The following is a 22,565-nucleotide window of genomic DNA, read 5'->3' as shown; positions in this document are numbered from 1 at the left end:
TTCTGAATCTTCTTCAAATCCCCCATGACAGTGCCCCTTACCAGCAGGAAGTAGTTTGGAAAGAACAACGCCCCAATTCCCAAATATTGTCTATAAATGTTTGCTTTCATTTAAATGGACTTGGATATATATATATATATGTATATATATATATATATATATATATACATATATATATATATATATATATATAAAGTAAATTCCTGAAACTGTGAAGACTCTGAGATCAGAACAGGTGAATTGAAAATACCAAAGAGACCAAAGAGGAATTAGACATAATTTCCCATCCTTATCCCAGATACTACTTCCAATTGATAACAGCTTGCAAATATTTTACAGATTATTAAGAGAGCTTTTCTCAAAAGACACTGTAATCATCATCTGAGCAGAATCAGTGACACTTTAAGTTAAATCTAGCACTCCATAGCAGGTATACACACATTCATATTCAAGTATATGTACACACACACACACACACACACACAGACACATACACAAACACAGACACACACACACACCCAAGTGTGTGCACACACACACAAACATTCCTTCCCACTAATACATTGGCACTGTAATACCTGTCAACAATGTATTATTTCTGTAAAGCTAACAGTCAGGAAAAAATTGCTATCACTTATTTGTGCCAAGTCTGGGCTGAATAGTAAACTTTGTTTTACACTCAAACAAATACACTATTAGCACAATTTAAATAATGTTATGATTATCTTATAATACTTCGCTTAGTCTATGAATGGTATTACTAAGTCAAGTATGGAAAGATCCTTTGGTCTAAAAAAATGATTGCAAATTGTATCATTCCATAGTTTAAAATTTTCAAAAAGGCTATGATGTACCCCAAATCTGAAGAAACGAACTGCATAATAAAAATTAATTGGATAGAATATCAGTGTAAAAATGAACATTACTACATTACTACTGTATATGTAGTTTGAAGCCCATGTATTAATTTCTAAAAACATTCCACAAGATACATATGGAAACATGTTTGGTGATATACTATCATGTCATATAGTCATAGTGCTCCAATTGACTTGATCATATAAAATGGTACATGATGCCTCATTCAGCATAACCTTTTTCATATTATTTCCATTTATATGACTGGATATTATTGTAGTTCTTGAAATGAGTATTGTGTGAACAGATAATTTGAACAAATAATGTGCAATAGTTACTTGGATCTTTCAGAAAACAAGTTAATAAAAGAGAGTAAATGGGTAGGATCTGTGCAGGGATTCAGAAATGGTTGTGGACTAAGTCTGTGTGGGAACATTGGGCTTTGCCTCATGGACTGAAGGAGACTAAAGGCTTTCCTATGCCCAGACCTGTAGGCTGCACTGTGGACTTATTCTTAACCATGGGGGTGCTGGGGGAACCCTATGTGGCAACAATAGAAATAAACAAAGCTCCTCAACCCACAGGCCCTCCACCTGCCAAGTCCCCTGAACTCCCACAACCAACTTTTCCCTCTTGGCAGACCACAAGCAACACAAATGTACATGCCTTCTCATGCCCACCAACATGTCTACCCTAGCAGGGCCCATCCCATGAGCACTGCAGCCATCCTGGCCCAGCTACCCATGTCTACCTTGCTGGATCCCAAGCAATGATAATCCCTTCCCAGATCTCCTATTCAGCCTCCCAAGGACCCTACTATATACCCGGACAGAGACGTTCTATGTATGTTGTCCCAACACAGCAGTGCCCTGTACAGCCAGGAGCCACAGACTTCTCTCAGGGTGCAAGTGCCACTGAGTTTGGGACCTATGCTGGTGCCTATTATCCAGCCCAAGGTGTTCAGAAGTTTCCTGCTAGTGTGGCTCCTGTCCCAGTTCTGATGAACCCGCCAACCCAGATTGCTTCTTAGAGGGAGCAGAAAACGATCTGAGACCCAAAACAAGGAGGGAAGGATATCACAGAAGAGATCATGTCTGGGACCAGAGCTGCCTCCACACCCCCACTCCTCCACAGACTGGAGGTAGTCTGGAGCTTCAGCCTAATGGGGAGTCACCTCAGGTTGCTGTCATTATCAAACCAGATGACAGGTCACAGGGAGCAGCCATTGGGAGCAGTCAGGACTGTATGGCCCAGAGCACAGCCCTGGCATAGAATCTCAGCTGGGGTCTGAGTCTAATCTTGGAGTCCTCTCTATTTCTGGGGACACTGACAACTGGGTGATACAAATGTCTCTAGAAGAATCCACTCCCATTTCTTATGAATCCGAGGAACCGTATTGCCTCTCTCCAGAACCCTCTTGCTGAACCCATACTGGAAATAGAAGTGACAATAAGCAAGCCCACTCCAGAATCTCTTTCACACCTCTCCAGGATTCCATGGCCCTGGCGCCTCACAGGGCAGGAACTCAGGAGCCCAATGGCATGATTCCATCTGAAGATCTGGAACTAGAGGTAGAGTCAAGCATAGAGCCAGCCTCTCATCCTCTTTCAGCCCATATTCTGAATCACCAGTGCCCATTGCTCCAACTGCCCAACCAGAGGAACTGCTCAATGGAGTCCCCTCACCTCCAGGTGTCTACTTAAGCCCAGTCAGTGAGTCAGTGGAACAGGGAGATTTCTTCCATGGCACCGGCCACCTCTATGCCACTCCACCTGTGGCTCCTTCAGAGATTTCTCCTACTCAGGAGGAAGAAATAGAAGAAGAAGGCAGGGAACCTGAGAGTGAGAAGGGAGCAGAAGGCCTCCTTCCAGTCTTGACAGCACTCCTGGCTCAGCCCGGTTGTCTCAGAATTTAAAGGTAGCAATTGCCACCAAAGTGTCAGTATCTGTGCCAAAGAGGAAGCAGAAAATTAAAGACCTAAATAAGAAGGAGGTTCTTATTTGTGTGTGATCTTCTGGATGCCTTCAAGGAGGTGGACCCAGCAGTACCAGAGGTAGATAATCAGGCTCCCAGAGGCAGCATCTCAAACTCAGAGTCAGAGGGCAGCACTGTGCCCCAACAGTCTGAAGAAACAGATGAAACTGGGTCTCTAAGGAAGACAAAATTCACAACGCAGAGAACATCTAGCCTGGGGAACGGAAGTACGAGTACAAATCAGACCAGTGGAAACAACTGAATCTTGAGAAGCTCTATTCCAGAGAGTTCCTGCTGGACTTTCAGTTTATCATTGCCAGTATGCAGAAACCAGAAGGATTGCCCCCATTTAACCAATGTGGTCCTGGACAAGGCCAATAAAATACCACTTCGGCCGCTGAATCCCTCCAGACTACCTGGCATAAACTTTGGCCCAGATTTCACTCCATCCTTTGCCAACCTTTGTGGACAAATCCTCAACTGCCATGGGCCCCCAAGGGGTGGGCCAAGTGGGAACTGCCCAGCGGGCAGCTGGCTGGCCTAGGACCCAGGCAGCGCCCATGAAAGGAAGCACGCAAGATCATCTTCTCAGTGGTAATGACTGAGGAAATAAAACTGAACAAAGACATGAAGGCTTAGAAACCCAGCAGCAAACAGACAGCTGCTGATAAGATCGAGGGGAAGATGATGCTGATGGAAGCAAAACCCATCACCTGTTGTGCAGGGTGCGCTCTATCCTGAACAAGCTGACACCCCAGATGTTCCAGCAGCTGATGAAGCAGTTGACCAATCTGGTCATTGACACCAAGGACTGCCTCAAAAGAGTTATTGACCTCATCTTTGAGAAAGCCATTTCAGAACCCAATTTCTCTCTGGCTTCTGCCAAAATGTACTGCTGCCTCATTGAGCTGAACGTGCCCACTACAGAAAAGCCAACAGTGACTGTAAATTTTCAAAAACTCTTGTCAAATCGATGCCAGAGAAATTTGATAAAGACAAAGATGACGATGAAGTTTTTTGAAAAAAAAAAAAAAAAAAAGCAGAAAGTGATGGATGAACTGCTACGGCAGAAGAATGGGGACACCTGAAAGAAGAGCTAGAAGAGGCCCGGGACATAGCTCACTAATGCTCTTTCGGGACTATCAAGTTTATTGGAGAGTTATTCAAGCTGAAGATGTGAACAGAAGTAATAATGCATGACTGTGTGGTCAAACTACTTAAGAACTATGAGTGAAAAGTCTCTGGAATGCCTCTGCCGCCTTCTCACCACTTCTGGCAAAGACCTGAACTTCGCAAAAGCCAAGCCTGGAATGGATCAGTATTTCAACCAAATGGAAAAAAAAATCATTAAAGAAAAGAAAACCTGGTCTCGAATTTGTTTTATGTTGCAGGATGTACTAAATATGCAGCAGAGCAATTGGGTGCCTCGCCGGGGTATCAGGGTCCTATGACTATTGATCAGATCCACAAGGAGGCTGAGATGAAAGAGCACCTAGAATAAATACATCAAAGTGCAGCAGCTCATGGCCAAGGGCAGCGACAAGCGTCGGGGTGGCCCTCCAGGCCTACCCATCAGCTGTGGCCTTCCACTTGTGGATGATGGTGCCTGGAATACAGTCCCAATTAGCAAAGGCAGACACCCATTGACACCTCACGGCTCACCAAGATCACCAAGCCTGGTTCCATTGATTCCAATAACTAGCTCTTTGCACCGGGAGGGTGACTGAGCTGGGGCAAGGGCAGCAATAGCCCTTAGAAGCCAAGCTCTCAGACACAATGTCAGAAGCTACTCGTCCAGCTACTAGTACCTTGAACCACTTTTCGGCTCTTCAACAAGCATTACCCACAGAGAACACAGATCACAGGTGTGTTTTTCAGAGGAGTAGCTTGAGCTGGGAATGAGGTGGAGAAAGCTAGGGAACGGGGAGACCAACTAGAGCAGAGTGACCTGGTAGGTGATCGTGGGGACCGACTTGATCGTGCCAGAACACCAGCCACCAAGAGAAGTTTTAGCAAGGGAGTGAAGGAGTGGAGAAGAGAGTGGCCTTCCCAGCCTGAGGGACTGTGCCAGGCAGCCAGCCTCACACAAGATCGTGGTCAGGATCCTGCTACGTGGGAAGCCACTCTACCTCCAGTGAGCCCTTCAAAAGCTGCACTTATGAGGATGAGGTGGATAATAAATTTAAGGCCATCATTGAGGAATAATCTCCATCTCAGTGACATAAATGAGGTAGTACAGTGTGTCCAGGAGCTGGCTTCACCCTCCTTGCTCTTCATCTTTGAGTCCAAGCTGGAATGCAGCACCATTGCTCGTGAAGATATGGGACAACGGCTGCTCTGCGCAAGGCACCTCTCTACTGACCAGTACTACCAAGGACTGTATGAAACACTAGAATTAGCTGAGGACATAGAAATTGACATCCCTCATGTATGGTTTTACCTGGAAGAACTGATACACCCATTCTCCAGGAAGATGGGTGCCCATGGGAGAGCTCTTCAGGAAAATTATGAAGCCTCTCTGACCCATGAGCAAAGCTACTTCTTTGTTGCTGGAGATCCTGGGTCTCTTAGGCAAGAGCATGGGTACCGTAAAGGCGGGAATGCTGTGGCGAGAGGCTGGGCTGAGCTGGAGGGAGTTTGTAGCAGAAGGCCAAGATGTTAGCGCATTTGTGGTTGAACAGAAGACAGAGTATACCTTGGGAGAAGAGTCAGAGGCTCCTGGCCAGAGGTCCCTTTCCTTTGAGGAGCTGTGGAGGCAGCTAGAGAAGCTGTTGAAGGAGGACAGCAGTAACCAGCGGGTGTGTGACTGGATAGTGGCTAATCTGAATGAGCAGTAGATAGCATCCAGTACATTTGTTCGAGCACTCATGACAGCTGTTTGTTATTCTGCAATTATTTTTGAGACTCTTCTCTGAGTGGATGTTGCAGAGTTGAAATTGCAAGTGAGACTTCTACAGAAATACTTGTGTGACGAACAGAAGGAGCTACAAGCACTCTTTGCTCTCCAGGCCCTTGTAGTGACCTGGCCAGCCTGCTGTGGGTATTCTTTGATGCTCTGTATGATGAGGACGTGGTGAAGGAAGAAGCTTTCTACAGCTGGGATAGAAGCAAGGACCCTGATGAGCAGCAGGGTAAGGGTGTGGCCCTAAAATCTGTCACAGCCTTCTTCAATTTGCTGAGGAGGAGCAGTCTGACCACAACTGATGGCGGGTGGGGCCATGGATAATTTGATGCCCTAGCCAGGAACTACAGGGGCGGAGTGGTAACAGTGGGTGCCTGTAGTGCAATGTGTCTGTGCTAATAAAGTGGCTAATGAGGCAAGATGGCTTGGGGCTGCCTAGGGACACCCTCCAGGATGCTGCCAAGAGTCCTTCTTCTCCCCCGCCGGGATACACAGAGATATAAAGTCTTGAAATTTGTTGTGTCTTTGCAGGGGTTGGAGATGGGGTGGGGGGGTAACTACAGCCTGCTTCTAGGGTCCTTTTTCTTTTCTGAAATCACGCTTGGGACTGCTTTCCTCATTGCTGGGGGTATATGTCTGTAATTATTAAACATGAATTCAATTTTAAAAAAGAGAGTAATGGTAATAACTTAGTATTTCACTTTTTAGTAGAAAGCAGGCATATTTATGACTTCCTCGTGTCCTCATTCATAAATTTCTGAATGTTCATTGATTACTTATTTATTTATTTATTTATTTATTTGCCTTTATCTGAAAGGTACAGGGACTTCCCTTGTAGTATAGTAAACCATCTATACTTAAGAACATAATTGGGCAGTGGTGGCTCATGCCTTTAATCCCAATCCCAGCACTTGGGAGGCAGAGGTAGGCAGATCTCTGGGTCAGCATGCTCTACAGAGCTAGTTCCAAGACAGGCTCCAAAGCTACACAGAGAAACCCTGTCTCAAAAAACCAACCAACCAACCAACCAACCAACCAACCAACCAACCAAACAAACAAACAAAAAACAGATCTTGCCCGACAGTATCACTTAAGAACATAATTGTATGGTTATACGTAGAAGTTGTTAGGAAGACAAATGTTTGTCAGATAGTTTTATATTCATGTTTACAGGTTTATTTCCCACAACCAAAGTTACACAAAATGAGAGACAAATTCTGTCCAAAAGTATTGCACATTTATCACAGTGGATGTTGTGCACACCTGGAGATCTTCTAGACAAACCACCTTCCCTGAAGAGAATATGCTTTCTAAGTCTTGAAACTTTAAAAGGACAATATGGTTTGCTAAACCTTGATTAGAAAAGTACAAAATATGAACGAATGACAAAACAAAGCCTGTCATATTTTACCTTCCTTCTTTCCTTCTTTTATTCTCTGGAAATTGAGTCACAAGGTAAAACGTCAGGAACTGAGAGAGAGAGGGATGAGGTTTCTATGTATTCCATGTCTCCAGTGCAAAATTGCTCACTACAGGAGAATACCAAAATAATGCACAGAAAGAAGTTCACATTAAATATGGGGTTGGCTTATCTCTAATTTGATTAATTTATTAGTATCTAATCTGTTTTTCACTGTAATCCATTATCTGTAGTATTTACATTATTTTACCATTTTCCTCCTTTTAAACCATATCATGTAACATTCTTTCATTAGATAAGACTTTTGTACATTAAACAGGTGTTTCTTTTCCAAGGTGCCTTCTGATATGTTTAATAAAGAGGTGAATGTTCAATATCTAGGCAGGAAGAGGTTAGGTCGGATTCCAAGCAGAGTAGGAGATGAATCTACATGGAAGAGATGAGAGGGCATGGAGAAGAAACAGGAGGTACACAATGGAGGAGAGGTAAAATGTCACAAAGCAAAATGTAGATTAAGTGTATACATTTCAGTTGTAAGAGCAACTGAGACATGCCTGAAACCAAGCTTTCATAATTAATAATAATTCTCAGTGTCATTATTTGGGAGGTGGGTAATGGGACATATTATAACTCATTACATCTTTCTCGGTTCTTTCTTTAATTCTTTAATTATTGTGTTATACATTTAGAATTCGTGATGGTCCCTTATAAGATTTTGTTTGTTTGTTTTTGTTTTTGTTTTCCTGAGAGTTAGATATGGTGTGGATCTGGATGAGAGGGCATGTGTGGAGGAACTCTCATATAATGCAACAATTTCACTATTATGAACATATATAAAATAAATGAATGCCACTATACTAAAGAAATACTAGAAGTCCCACAAAACATTAATTCTCCTTCAGCTGATAAGCACATGAAGAAAATGTTTTCTATATGCACAATAGAATGTCATTTTTTCTGTATAAAGTGGTGAAATTCTATCATTTGTAATATCTGTAGGATAGAAGGTGATTATGGTATCCAGACAGTGAAACATGTCATGTTATCTCTTCATATAAATAATCTAAAGCAAATTATCTTATAGAGCTTAAGAGTACAATGGCTTTAAGAGAAATGGGAAGACCAGGAAGAAAAGAAGAGATGAGGAAAACCTGGTAACAGACTCACAAAAAGACAGTAGGGTAAATATGAATAATGCTTATGTGGCGTATATTTTTATTGCTAAATGAAAAGTTTTGATTGTTCTCCCTACAATGAAATGACAGGTATTTGCAGAAATGGGTATTTGTGTTGAGTTGAACATTGCACTCTGCCTTCATGTGCCATTCAAACATTTCATAGACAGAAGTAAGCAAGCTTCTAATTTCTCCTGTGAGAGCACTGAAAACAAACCACATAAATAAATTTTGTTACTTACAGAATGATGAACTAATGTGTTTAGTTAGGCTTACTCAAAGGAGAATGGTTGAGGATTGTCTTACATAAGAATGGGTAGTTAAAATGACTATAGTAACAAAGAAATTATCTTCCTTTCCAGTGTCAGTAAATTGATTTACAGAGAAAGAAAGATTCTTATGAGCCATATCTATCTCTTTCCATAATGGAACTTAATGGGCCAAGTTCCCAATACTAAGGAACCACAAGGTGGTAATGCTCATGCCATACATGAATGTCAGTGTTATTCTGCTACACCCTATATCGAGGAAGCACAAAGAACCTTATGAACATATTAAACCTTATATGCACAATTACAAATAAAAGAAAGATTTTCTGTAGTATTAAGTACTGCTTAATTTTGATATTTCATTTTTTTGTAATTTAAGGAAAGTCTATCTTGATTTTTTAAATTCTTTCTGTATATCAATGTAATTCTCCATCGATATCTATGTATTTTCCCACTATATAATAACAATTTATATTATTTTTCTTTTTAAACAGTTAAATTTTTGTAGTATATTCATCATAATTATTTTAAAATACTTGTTCATTCATGTTTACATGTGGTCTGGCTTCCATATTATTTATCAAGTAAATTTCTCTCAGCATCTCTACTATTTTATATTACCAAATTTAAATATGGGAGCTAGAGTTTATAAGTGTGTGCCATTTGCCTGCTGGTATAATGTTTGGGTGGACTGCTGAATCTCTATGGTGGTCAATTTCAGTAAATTGGAGTAGGACTACCACCAGCAGCTTCACAATCAATTTTTCAAGCATTATAACTATCTTCCAATTAGAACAGTAGCAACTCCTTGGCAACTTTTGGAAATTTCTAGCTCATAATATACACCTCATTGGAAGAACTTCCAACTTTCTTGCCACTGAGTGGCATACTCTATCCAATGATATCTGACTCTGCCATAAACAGGTATAGAAGAATTTCCTTCAAATCTTGCCAATCTACTGATTGTTTGTCTCAGTGAGATTTCTACTGGCAAGTCTCTGTTAGAAAGACCTTTATTTGTTACTATAAATTTCTACTGGCAAGTCTTTGTTAGAAAGACCTTTATTTATTACTATAATTATACTTCAATGATAAATAATTAAAAATTAATAAAATCTGAATTGGTTTCCCTTTTATTCACCTGGATAGTGTGCTTTTAGAGTCTTGGTTTGATCTGACTCATATTAACATGTGAACTGTAATGGCATCAGCAAATAATTCTGTGGAAAAGGAATCTTGGAATGGGTTCCCAAAATATAACATATTCAATCTGCATGATATTACTTAATTGAATGCATGTTTTCAGGAATGAAACTGGGTATTTGATAAATAATTTAGTGTACTTTTCCCTGTAAAGTCTGTTCCTTCTGATTTTAGCATTCCCTGTAGCCTAAAGTAATTTGTGTTGGGATGAGGCCTTTTACATTTTTCCCTGTCCATCTTGATATATCTCTTTGTGTCATATTTGTTTAGCTAATGTTTAGAGATTTATGTTGGTGAGATTTATGGGTGTATCTTATGACAGTACTAGTAAATATATCTCAGAAAAAAAATCTCTCTGGTTTTCTGGCTCCTATAATCTTTGTACCCCTCTTCTATAATAATTTCTAGTTATTGCAAAAAAATCCCTAAGGCATACAGCCTATTTCTATTTCATTTGTCAGTGCAGAATTGGAAAGTAAGTCCTGTAACATGAATTAATAAAATCCCACAGATACTTTAATAAATAATAAATAATTTATCACTCCATAGTCATTACTGCTGAAGACACCATGAACTTCAGAAACAGAGCAAGAGACTCCCTAAGATAGAATTTACCTGAATGTCTGCCCTCTGAAGACTAGCTTTCATAGTACCAGAAAATACCTTGCAAATTTCCAGTGAGGGAAGCAGTGAGTCCTACCCATCTATGATGAACCACAAAGGCAACCATCATGATGAAATCACACTAATGATACAGTACTGACTCATATAAGTTGGCTAGAACCATCAATTCTCTAACGGGTCTTCAACAAGAGGGACAATGTGCCTGATGTTGGAAACTTAGCTGTTGGGTATTTTGTGTTGCTTGAGTTAGTCAGACAAAGAGGTCACACCAAGATGAATTTTCTTTTCAGACCTGTTTGGTATGAAAGAGGTCCAGCTTCTGGTGGAATGAACCTCTTATTGCCATACAAAGGCATATTTATTAATTGTTACACACAGTTGATTTGGGGAAAAACAAGTTCTTCATAATGCAAGAGTTGCAGTTGTTTCAGTTGTGTCTTGGAAATAAATTCATAAAAGTTTGCAAAACTGCTTTAGAAAGACAAGTCTATAAATCACAGAATCGCAAACCACCAAGATTTCTTCTAGAAAACAACTATTTTGTTGTAATGTTTACTCTTGATGCAATGACTCTGCTAGATTCTTATAACACCTAGCTAATTATTTAGTGCTGGTGGAATCATAGTAAATGTTTGTCTTTGTATCCATAGATTGTTGGAGTATTCGCCCATTGTCAAGGAAACATATCTTGGCAACAGCCAAAGACCACTAAAAAAAACCACAACCAAGTAAAACGAAGAGTTGCATAGTCTGGTTACCATGGATAAATGTAGTATTTGTTAAAATTTTAGATGAGTTTATATGTCTACTGATATCTTGTTGACTTCAATGAAAGTAGTAATATGTACAAGGACTAGTGAGGACTCTGGCAAAAGAAGGATTTCTCAATGTGCACTATAGAACTTAATACAAAAGCAAGGACAAAATGGAGCCTTCAGTCTTCAATCAATAGCAACAGTGAAAAAAACTAATTATTTGATTGAAATAGTAGGTTAAAGCTAACATTTTTTTTTCTCATAACCTTGGGTCTAACGTTGACTTAATTAAAAAAGGCAAAGATAAAAGTTGAAGTAGAAAAAATAAATTTTGTGTCTTATTTGTAATATTTCACTGAGTTTTCATTTGTTTATTTTCTTATTAAGGAAATAAAATATTGGCATTTATAGTTTTAAAACTAATATTTCAGAAACTAAGAAAACTCAATTAAAATAATATCATAACAACATAATGATAGTTGAAATTACTGATGAGTGACATAGTAAAACATTATAGCAAGATGAAATTACAACCAAATATTTCCTAACCAATGATCTTCATTAGTAGCTTACAACTTTTTATCAAAAATGCTTTTCTTTATATGTTATAAAATAATATGTTTCTGATGATGTTTAGGCTATTCTTAAATGGCATTCTATGAATGTGGTCTTTACAGAGATGCCATCAGGATGGGATATTTTCTATGAATTAGTTCAGTTGAATTAGTTTTGTTTTGCTAAAGCAAAATATGTCAAAATAGAGAACTTACTAAATGAGCAGTGTTTGTTTATATGTAACAAAAATATAAACATGAATATGTTTAATGAAACCAAAGTATTTTACAATATCAGTGAGTATCTTTTAGCCATTATCATCAAATACCTATGAAATTATATACTGGTTAAGTTCAGAATGAGGTACAAAGTTCAGGATTTTCATATACAAAAATTGACTGAACTAGGTTTATGAATATTTTATTTAAACCATATACTTGAACTTAACAAATGTGAATATGAGAAAGAAGTTTATTTATTATTAAAGCTAATAACATAAGAGTAATATAATTAAAGCTAATTTAGTATCCAGTTCCAGAGACTAAAAGAAAATATCTAATATAATGTAATGCATTAGCAGAAACATCATTCTTGGAGATATAACATGATAGTAACAGAATTGCAGAAAAATCAAGACATTCCCAAATATTAAAATTTATCAATTTGTATATATCTGCAATTAACAAATATGTAATTCAGGAATATGGAAAAGGAAAAAGAAAAGTCATATGAATGATGTACAAGTTATAGTAAATCAATTTTAAATATCACTAGTGATATTAAAGAGGACATTGAGAGACATAACATTGTGAAAAACTCTTTCAATAAGTCTGAGATATCCTGAAGGCTATTTCAATTGATTAATCAAAACATATACTGGAGATACAAGAAGCTTACATAAATTTTTTTTAAAAAAACATGAACTGGATAAAATGTCGGATGAGGCTCTGAAGGTATATGGACAGGATTTTATAGCTTTTATTTTCTGTTCCAAGAAAATTGATTTCTATTGTTTCTAACATAAAATATAATATGATCTAAAACAAATTAATGCACATTCATTGTATGAGCTCCAAGAAATCTATTTTATTTATTTAAATGTTTTTCCTCTGTGTTCCCATGTTCTAAACTGTTACTAAATAAATGCCTTGACATCATGTTGTTTTAGACCTTTGAATGTAATTATCATGTACTGATGTTAACCAATTCTTCTTGCACCAATTGTGCAAGCTATTATTACCCACCTACAATGATGACTTAACACAGAATATAAGATGAAATTTAAAATGTGGATAGAAGGCTTACAAAGCTTCTACACAACAAAGGAAACAAATATCAATGGATAAACTGTTGACTTATTCAGAAATAACTTTTTGCCAATTACACCTATGATATGACATCACTATGAAGAATGAATGAAGAATTGCAAAGTTTCACACAAGAAAGACAAAAGACAAAGACAAAGACACACACACACACACACACACACACACACACTGAGAGAGAGAGAGAGAGAGAGAGAGAGAGAGAGAGAGAGAGAGAGAGAAACGACCAAACAATGAAAGGACTAATTAGAAGAATACATTGTTCTCTAGAAGAAATGAAAGTGGCTCAGAGTCAGATTGAAAAGGACTGAGCAACCTTTTCCTTTCATGTATTAGAAACCCAAACTTCACTGTGGTTCTATTGTTTACAGAAAAAAATGCTCTAATAAAGAAAACAAATTATAACAAATAATAGTAAAACGTTAGAAAAGGGAAATCCTTACAATAATGTGGGCCTATGGACTACTATATCTACTATGAAGGCCAATGTGAAATATTATTGAAAACTAAAATTAAAAATTACATTGTAATTCAAATATGGCATTCATTGTAATATACATAGTAACTATAAACCAACGGACAATGGAGACAAATTCATGTTCATATTTGGTGTGCAATATTCACAATAGTTAGGAAATGAAGCCAAAGTACATGGGAACCAACAGGTGAATAACAAAAGTTTGACACACACACACACACACACACACACACACACACATATATATATATATATATATATATATATATATTAGAATTTTTTATGAGTTAAAACAATGAAATCATCACAGTGGATAAAGAGATGGAACTGAAAATAAAAAAGGAAATATTTGAACTTAATAATGACTAAATGTATAGAAATAACATCACAATTATAGAAGATGATTTATAAAACTGATAGAATAAAACAAAAACTAAAGTCATAACTTTTTGTTATTATTAAGTACATGAAGCTGAACATAATTTTTAAAAAAACTTCTAAAACAATCTATATTATCTAAAACAGAACAAAACTATAAAATATCCATTGCCCTGTTCCTCATTGTCATTATCTACTCTAAGGTCAGAAACAATACTGATGAGAAGCCTGAAAAATTGCAAGAGTCAGAGGGCCAGAAAATCTGATGTGAACTTGTATTCTAGGTATGTTAGGGAAGCTGTGTGCATTGAATCTAAATAATATGTATGCCTAAAGACGACAGGAACAACAATACCAATAGATATGGTGACATGGGTGGGCGAGTCTTCACAAAGCTTCACTCCTAGATGTAAATCAACTATTAACAACCCCAGAGAAAGGGAAATTTTGTCTTCCCTATGGATAATCTCCTGAATAGATATTCAATATTTAGTGGTCACTTTTAAAAGAAAATACATTTAAAGTCAGCTTTTTCATTGTAATTACATATTTGTTCTTACACACACACATACAATTACAAAAATGCATACATATATACATATATGCACATATATGTGTTTAAGAATAAATATATATATAGACATATACACATGTGCATACATATATGTGTATGCACATGCAAATATATGTGTATATATGTGCAGGCATGTATGTTCATATACGTGTACATGTATATATGTATATATGAATATACATATATACATATATGTATAAATATGTGTGTAAGTATGTGGAACAATGATACTTATAGAAAAACAGATCATGGATCTGAAATGGAGAGGGAAAGGTAGGCATTTTAGGGAGGAATGGGAGTTGGAGAAACATTGTAATAACATTTTAATTATACATAGAATAAATTGGGTACTAAGGGAATTGTAGGCTCCTAAAAAGAGTTAGGGCCTGAAGCAATAGTGAAGAGGATACATTAAATGTAGTTCCCCAATAATGAGATTGATGACTACCTTATATGCCACCCTAGAGCCTGAATCTTGTAGCTGATGGAAGCAGAAGCAGAAACCCATAGTTACACACTGAGCTCAACTCTTGGAATCCAGTTGAAGACAGGGAGGAATGATGTGCAAAGTGGTCAAGACCAGGTTAGAAAAACCCATAGAAACTTCTGACCTGACCAAGGTGGAGCTCATGGACTTCATTCTGATAGCTGAGAGACACAAGCATAGGACCAACCCTGGGTGTGGCATTAGATGGGAGTACTGGGAAGTATACAGGACCTCTGGTAGTGGATCAGTGTTTTTATCCCTAGTACATGACTGGACTTTGGGAACCCATTCCACATAGAGGGATACTCGCTTAGCTTAGACACATTGGGGAGGGCCTGAGTCCTGCTTCAAAAGATATGACAAACTTAGAAGACACTCCAAGAAAGGCCTCACCTTCCCTGGGTAGCAGAAAAGGGACAGGATGGGAGTTGGTGGGGGGAACAGGGAAGGACAAGAGGATGAAGGAACAGAGAATGATATGGAAAACAAACTTGTTACATATTTAAATTTAAAAATAATGTTTGGCAATGACCCTCCTTCTTCTATTGTGTGAAATACTCTGAGGAGTAATGGTACCAGCTGTTCATTGAATTTCTGGTAGAATTCTGCACCAAAACCATCTGGTACTGGGTTTTTTTTTTTTCCTGTTAGGTAGATTTTGATGACAGCTTCTATTCCATGAGGGGTTATAGGTATATTTAAATTGCTTATCTGTTCTTGATTTAATTTTGTTGTAGAGTTTTCAGCTGTGTTTTTAATTCCCTAATGTTACTATTCTCCAGTTTCTTCATGTGGGCACTTTCCTCTTAATACAGCTTTCATAGTGTCCCATAAGTTTGGGTATGTTGTGTTTTCATTCTCATTGAATTCTAGGAAGCTTTTAATTTCTTTCTTTATCTCTTCCTTGACACCTGAATAGTGCAATTGTGCATTGTTTAATTTTAATGAGTTTGTAGGGTTTCTCAAATGTGTGTTGTTGTTGAAGAAAGCATCTTCAACAAATGGTGCTGGCATAACTGGATGCTGACTTGTAGAAGATTGCAAATAAATCTATATCTATCACTATGAACAAAACTTAAGTCCAAATGGATTAAGGACCTCAACTTAAGTCCAGCCACACTGAACCTCTTAGAATAGAAAGTGGGAGGCATCCTTGAACGAAATGGAACAGGAGACTGCTTCCTGAACATAACACCAGTAGCACAGACACTTAGATCAACAATTCATAAATGGTCCCTTCTTAATTTTGAAACCCACAGATACTGCTAACCTGAACTCATGAACTCCAGTCTGATTCTGATTGCTGGGAAATCAGCATAGGAACGACCCAGATTCCCTCCATGTGGTGTTAATTGGGAGCACTGGGAAGTCCACAGGGCCTCTGGTATTGGATCAGTATTTATCCCTAGTATGTGAATGGAGTTTGGGAGCCTATTCACATACAGGGATACTCACTTAGCATAGGCACATGGGGTAGAGCCTAGGCCCTGCTCCAAATGATATGACACACTTTGGATACTCCCCATGGAGGCCTTATCCACCATTGGGAGCAGAAAGAATATAGGATACAGGTTGGTAGGGAAAACAGGGGTGGGCAGGAGGGTACAGGAACTAGGATTGACATGTAAAACAAGATTGTTTCAATTTTAAATTTAAATAAAAATATAAAAATAGAATAAATTGTAGAAAAGAATAGGGACAGCACAGAAAGTGAAAATCAACTGTGACAGGAGATGTCATTCTGTAAATATGTTCCTCTTATTGGTTAATGAATAAAGCACTGTTGCCCAACAGGAAAGCAAGACAGGCAGGACTAGGAGACAAGGAGGAGAAAGAAGTAGGAGGGAGGAGATCCAAGATGGAGGACAGAGAGAGTAGAATGCCGGGCCCTCTCTCCAGTAAGATAAGACCACGTGGACGTACTTAGATGAATGAAATGGGTTAATATTTAAGATAGAGCAAGCCGATAAGAAAATGGCCAACAGCTTTATATTTAGTATAGTGTCTCTGTGTGTTAACTGAGGCTGGAGCGGCAGTGGTACCGGACCTGCCAGGGAAAATCCTACACATAGCACAACTATGAAGAACATTTAGTGTCAAATGATGTAAAGAATCCAAATTGTTCAGGCCAAAGGGAGACTCAGAAGAGTTTTATTGAGAAGCATCCTGTTTTGAGCGTGTTTTCTTGCCAGGTTTGTCCCAGAGCCGTGCCTCCCCAAATAACACACAGAGTTGTAACAAGCTTGTTAATAGCATTTCTTATTGTCTAGTTCTGTCTTAAATATTAGCCCATTTCTATTAATCTAAATATTTCCACGTGTTCTTATATTACCGGAGAGAGGGGCTGGTGTTCTACTCTCCCTGTCCTACAAAACTAATCAGTTATTAATAGGAAGTGTGCTAAAAACCTTGGGGTTTCTTAAGAAACACCACGTGAAAAGCAAAGGTTTAAAAAAGGATTTTTCTATCACTTGGCAACAAGCTAAGGAAATTGTAAAGAAATGTCCTACTTGCTCATTCTATAACCAAACTCCTTTACCACCAGGCAGTAACCCTAAAGGTATAAATAGAAATGAAATATGGCAAAAATGTATTATTTTGCAGAATTTGGAAAATTAAAATATGTTCACCCCACTATGGATACATTTTCAGGGTTTCAATGGGCCACTGCTCTGAGCTCTGAAAAGGCTGATTCTGTTATTATACACCTATCAGAGGTAATGGCCATTATGGGCATACCTGCACAAATAAAAACTGACAATGATCCTGCATGTCTCCAGCAAATTGTAACAGTTTTTTTTTTTTTTTTTTTTTTTTTTGAGTATTGTAACATAAAGCACAAAACTGGTATACCACACAATCCTACAGGACAAGCAGTAGTTAAGAGTTCCAATTGTACTTTAAAGGAAATGCACCATAAACAGGCAGGGGGAACAAAGACACCCAAACACGGATTACATAATGCTTTATTAAAAACATTTAATTTTCTTAGTGCTAATGAAAAAGGAAAAACAGCTCCAGAGAGACACTGGAGAACAGAATAAAATGTCTGAACAAAATCAGCCGGTGTATTTAAGGATGTATTGGCCTCAATATGGAAACCAGGATATGTGTTATGTTGGGGTAGGGATTTCACATTTGTACCTACAGGATAAGAAAAGCTATGGAGGCCATCTAAGTTGATCAAGATCCGAGTTGAGTAAGAGAAATATATTTCCAGAATGACATCTTTTATCACCAGTCAGAGAAGCGTTTCAAGTAACATAACCTGAAGAGCTGCTGATAGTGTCATCATGGATTTTCTGACTGTAGTTGAAGTGAGAAAAGGAAATGGTTTAATAAATATTCTAAGCACTCTTGCATTAGAAATTAATTACCTCTAAGAAGTGTTGGGGAGAGATATAGGCAAATGGATGAGAGGTAATTTTTGAATTCTGAAATAGAATGATTAGTCACTTTCTCTAGGATTCTGAGACCTACATGGTAGTAGGCTTGGAAGAAAAGATTATAAACTTACCTTGTTTACTTGTTTTTGTGATATATGTGTTTCAAAATTGAGTCACTGGGCTAAGGACGAACAGAAAAGAAAAGTATAGGTTTACATTTTTCTAACCATTCACTGAATTCAATAGCTCCTCATTTCTGGGTCCTTTATAATCTTTCCACTTAATCCTGTAATTTCATTGCTATCTTACTAACATTTAACTACAATTACCACAAATGAACAGATATCTTACAAATTTAAATATCTATTTAAGTTTCTTTTCATTATTTCTGCAGTTTGCCTATGTAGTCTCACACTTGCATATCCTAAATTTCCAATGATATGCAAATGTCTCATGTCCAATATTTTCTTGATAAATTAACAACCCCCCAAAAACTGTAAAAGTGGTAAAAAGAATTATCTGAATAAACATTTAGAAAGTGTTAATATGTTCTTTAAAAAGCAAAAATCACTCTGGATATAGCTGTGATCTTTGCAAGTGAGATTTAAAGTCATTTTAAGAGCTTGTTGAGGATGACAGACAGACATCATCGAGTTGAATAAAAGATACGATATAAAACAACAGAGGCTGTATTTATTACCAGGATTTATTACTTTAAAAAACATGAGAGAACCTTATAGTATTCAGAATCCATGGGCAAACATAGTGTCCAAGGTGAAGGTTGATATTATAAGAGAAAAGAATATGTATATATTGAAAACAAAAGCCAACATGGAAATATATATATATATGTATATATATATATATATATAAATATATATATGTATTTGTGTGTGTGTACGTATATATATGTGTGTGTGTATACAGTTTGCTGAGCTCTCTTCCTGTGTGTATGGTTGAGCAGACTGTTTGTAAGTAGAATTTGTAACAATTTTCAAAATTTTTGTTGCTGGTTCCTGGGATGAAACTTATGATCCATTGACAATGAAATTGAAGGATCCAACTGATGAGAAAGTAGTAGCATTTGGGTGCACTGCTGAGAGCATCACAAAATTAATTTTTAAAATATTATTAAACCGATTTTTGAGATTGTAATATAATTACATCATTTTTTCCTTTCTATTCAGCACTTCAAACTGGACCATGAACCTTTGCTTGTCTTGTTAAAAATTCATGGGCTTATTTTACTTTAAATTTTGATATGTATGTTTCCTTTTGTATGTAGGTATATGAGTAAAAATTACAAAATCCATATATTTTATATAATATATGTGAGAAAATATATGTACTTGGGAGTATATATTTTTTACTGATATCAAGTGCCTAGGTACTTAAATATTTCACAAATATTTTTGCTTACTAAAGGTGTTTATTTATCTAGACTAATGTATGTAATGAATAGAAGCATGCTCACAATACTATGGATAATAAAGATGTTCTTGAGGGATAAAATGTTATAATGATTAATCTTAGTGAAACATACTTTTCATGATTCTATTATATATGTTGTATTAATTAAAATTTATTTTTAGTGTATTCAACCTTCAACATATTTGGAATAATCACTTAAATAAAAGATATTAGGCTTGGAAATGTAGTTCAGTATGAAACAATAATTGGAATGACAATAAACCTGTGGGGGTGTATTCAAAGGAGTCCATAAAAATACTTTTATAAAAGGCAGCAAGTGTGTCATTTCAAACTGGGCTTGGGAGTTAGTATTTGTGATCATTTTAGTAAATTGATTTACAAAATGTTCATGTATATCTGAAGATTATACTTTAATATTTTAAGAATATCACGTTTTCATTATTTTTAAAATGATATGTCTCCCTTTTAGACATTTTTACTTTACTTTGGTGGACATTGATATACTGAAATGAACAAATTTAAGTTAAATATTTCCCATAGCTGTTTTAAACAGGAAATTGTACTTTCTTAGCTTTAAACTCTTCTTCAGTGATTAAATGTATTTTAATTGGTTCCTAAAATTGACATAGGTATGCTAGTGTAATACTGTGTGATATTTAGTACATGCAGAAATTGTCTATTGTATTACTCAAATTAGATTATATATATTTATATAACAAAAACTTACTATTCCTCTATTGAGTAAATACCCATAATCCTTTCCTCAAGCAATTTCACATTCATAGAACATTGATATAATGTATCAATTTATCAGAGAATACCACCCCTTTCTCTCTATATTTTCTGACATCTGTTATGACATGCAATTTACTCTTGACTTCTTTAGTCAATGTTTAGATTTTGTTTATGTATTTTCCTTTTATTTTACTTAGTTTGAGATAGGATCTCATGTGGCTCAGTGTGAACAGGACTAGCTTTCAATTCCTAATCTTCTTGGCCTCTTCTACCAAAAGCTGTGATTACAGGCGTGTGGCAAAGTAATCAGCTAGAGTCATTTTTCTAAGATACCACATGTGTTCTCACACAGGTCTTGTCTTCCTTTCCTTATCACTTCACTTGAGATAATATTTTCAAGTTCCATCTATGTTGTCACAAGTGATACAATATCATTTTATGACTAAACAGTATTCTTTTATGTATGTCTCAAACATTATACATTCATTAGCTAGAGAAAAATTAATATTTTTCTAAATATTATCTATTGATAAAAGTGTGACAGAGTAAACAGGATTGGAGAAGTTACTCTTAACTCTGATATCATTTATAATAGATTAATACAAAAGAGTGCAAGATGTTTATGTAAACCCATTGTAATCATATGTCTTAATGTTTAGTGAATCTTTAAAATTAATTGACGTACTATCCATTTTATATACTAGCATGACATTAATGACTTTTCTATTTAGGAAACAAGTTTTTTTTTTCTTTGTTAAATCTAATTATGTTACTTCTGCAATAATGACTCAAGTTACGGGACTGAGAATAATGTTTTAGCTAAAGTAAATTTTCATAGGGAAAACACTAAATAGACAAATCTCTCATGTGTGTGTATGTATGTGTATATATGAGAGAAAGAAGGATAGAGAGGGGGAGAAAGAGAGAGAAAGAGAGAGAAAAGAAATTGAGAAGCTGTATTTAGTGTGAATGCTCACAAAAATTTTATGAGGTTCTAAAACAGTAAAAATTATTTAAATTTAAAAAATTGTAAATACTCTAATGTTTTTATGTATTATTTGAAAATCACATACCATGTAATATTGTATTTTCCCTTTTTCAACTCCTTCCAGATACATCATCACTTTCCTCCTCTCAAACTCATTTTTTCTCTCTTTAATAAAATAGAAGACAATTGTGTTGGTCACTGGACAGAGTGAGTTTCCTGAGCTAAGTGGCTCACTCTTTAATGTCATAAACAGTAAGTAAACATTTTTGAGCAAGAAGTACATTAGCACAACACAGAAAAAATCCAGAGTATGTCCATGTACAAACAATGCCTCAAATTGTGTGTAGTGAGATTCATATGCAATCGCAACATTCAGGAAGATGAAGTAGGATAAACACAAAGTCAAGGCAAGCTAGTAATATATAATGAGATCCTGTTATAAAACTGTAATTAGTAGTTTATCCCAACATATACAAGTTAAAGTGACATGGATTAACAAAATTGCTTGCATCAACTGAAAAAGAAAAGATGAAAATACAAAAGGAACTGGAGTGACAAAATTAAAAAGTACATCACTAAAATATTAATGCTCAGAATAGTCTTTTATGACAGCTAGATTCTGTCCTGTGAATCAGGAAAGTGTTTACATGAAATAGTCCCTTGAGGATGCAACCTTGTATATAACCCAGCCTGAGTATTCCCATGAAAAAGAAATAATCTTCTCATTCTCAGTGATCTGTAAAAATGATATGTAAATCAGAAATAAGGACTTGAACCAGATGTATTTGACAGTAATAGAACAATATCCAAATTATCAAGAAAATAAAAGCAAGAGTTAGCAACCCATAGCCATGACCACAGCATGTGCATATTTTAACAAAAGTAGAGATGACCATGTTCCTGTATTATTTTAGCAAGCATAATCATTGTATAACCAATAAGAGACAATTGTTCTTAACCATGTGGAACAAAATTAATTTCTCAATTATGAAACAACAGCTTGTGGTAAGCCTCCCTAACATTTAGGAATTGGAAGAACAGGTAATTG

General features: G+C 36.5%; 1 pseudogene; it reads left to right on the top strand.

Annotated features, from left to right (window-relative positions):
* The first annotated feature begins 1,499 nt into the window (after nucleotides 1-1,499).
* Nucleotides 1,500-6,036, top strand: LOC127225655 (eukaryotic translation initiation factor 4 gamma 1-like; annotated as a pseudogene).
* The last annotated feature ends 16,529 nt before the right edge of the window (nucleotides 6,037-22,565 follow it).

Source organism: Phodopus roborovskii, unplaced genomic scaffold, assembly GCF_943737965.1.
Source record: "Phodopus roborovskii unplaced genomic scaffold, PHOROB, whole genome shotgun sequence".
Lineage (NCBI taxonomy): Eukaryota > Metazoa > Chordata > Mammalia > Rodentia > Cricetidae > Phodopus > Phodopus roborovskii.
The sequence above is the reverse complement of the archived record's forward strand: the minus strand, read 5'-3'. Positions and strand labels throughout refer to the sequence as shown.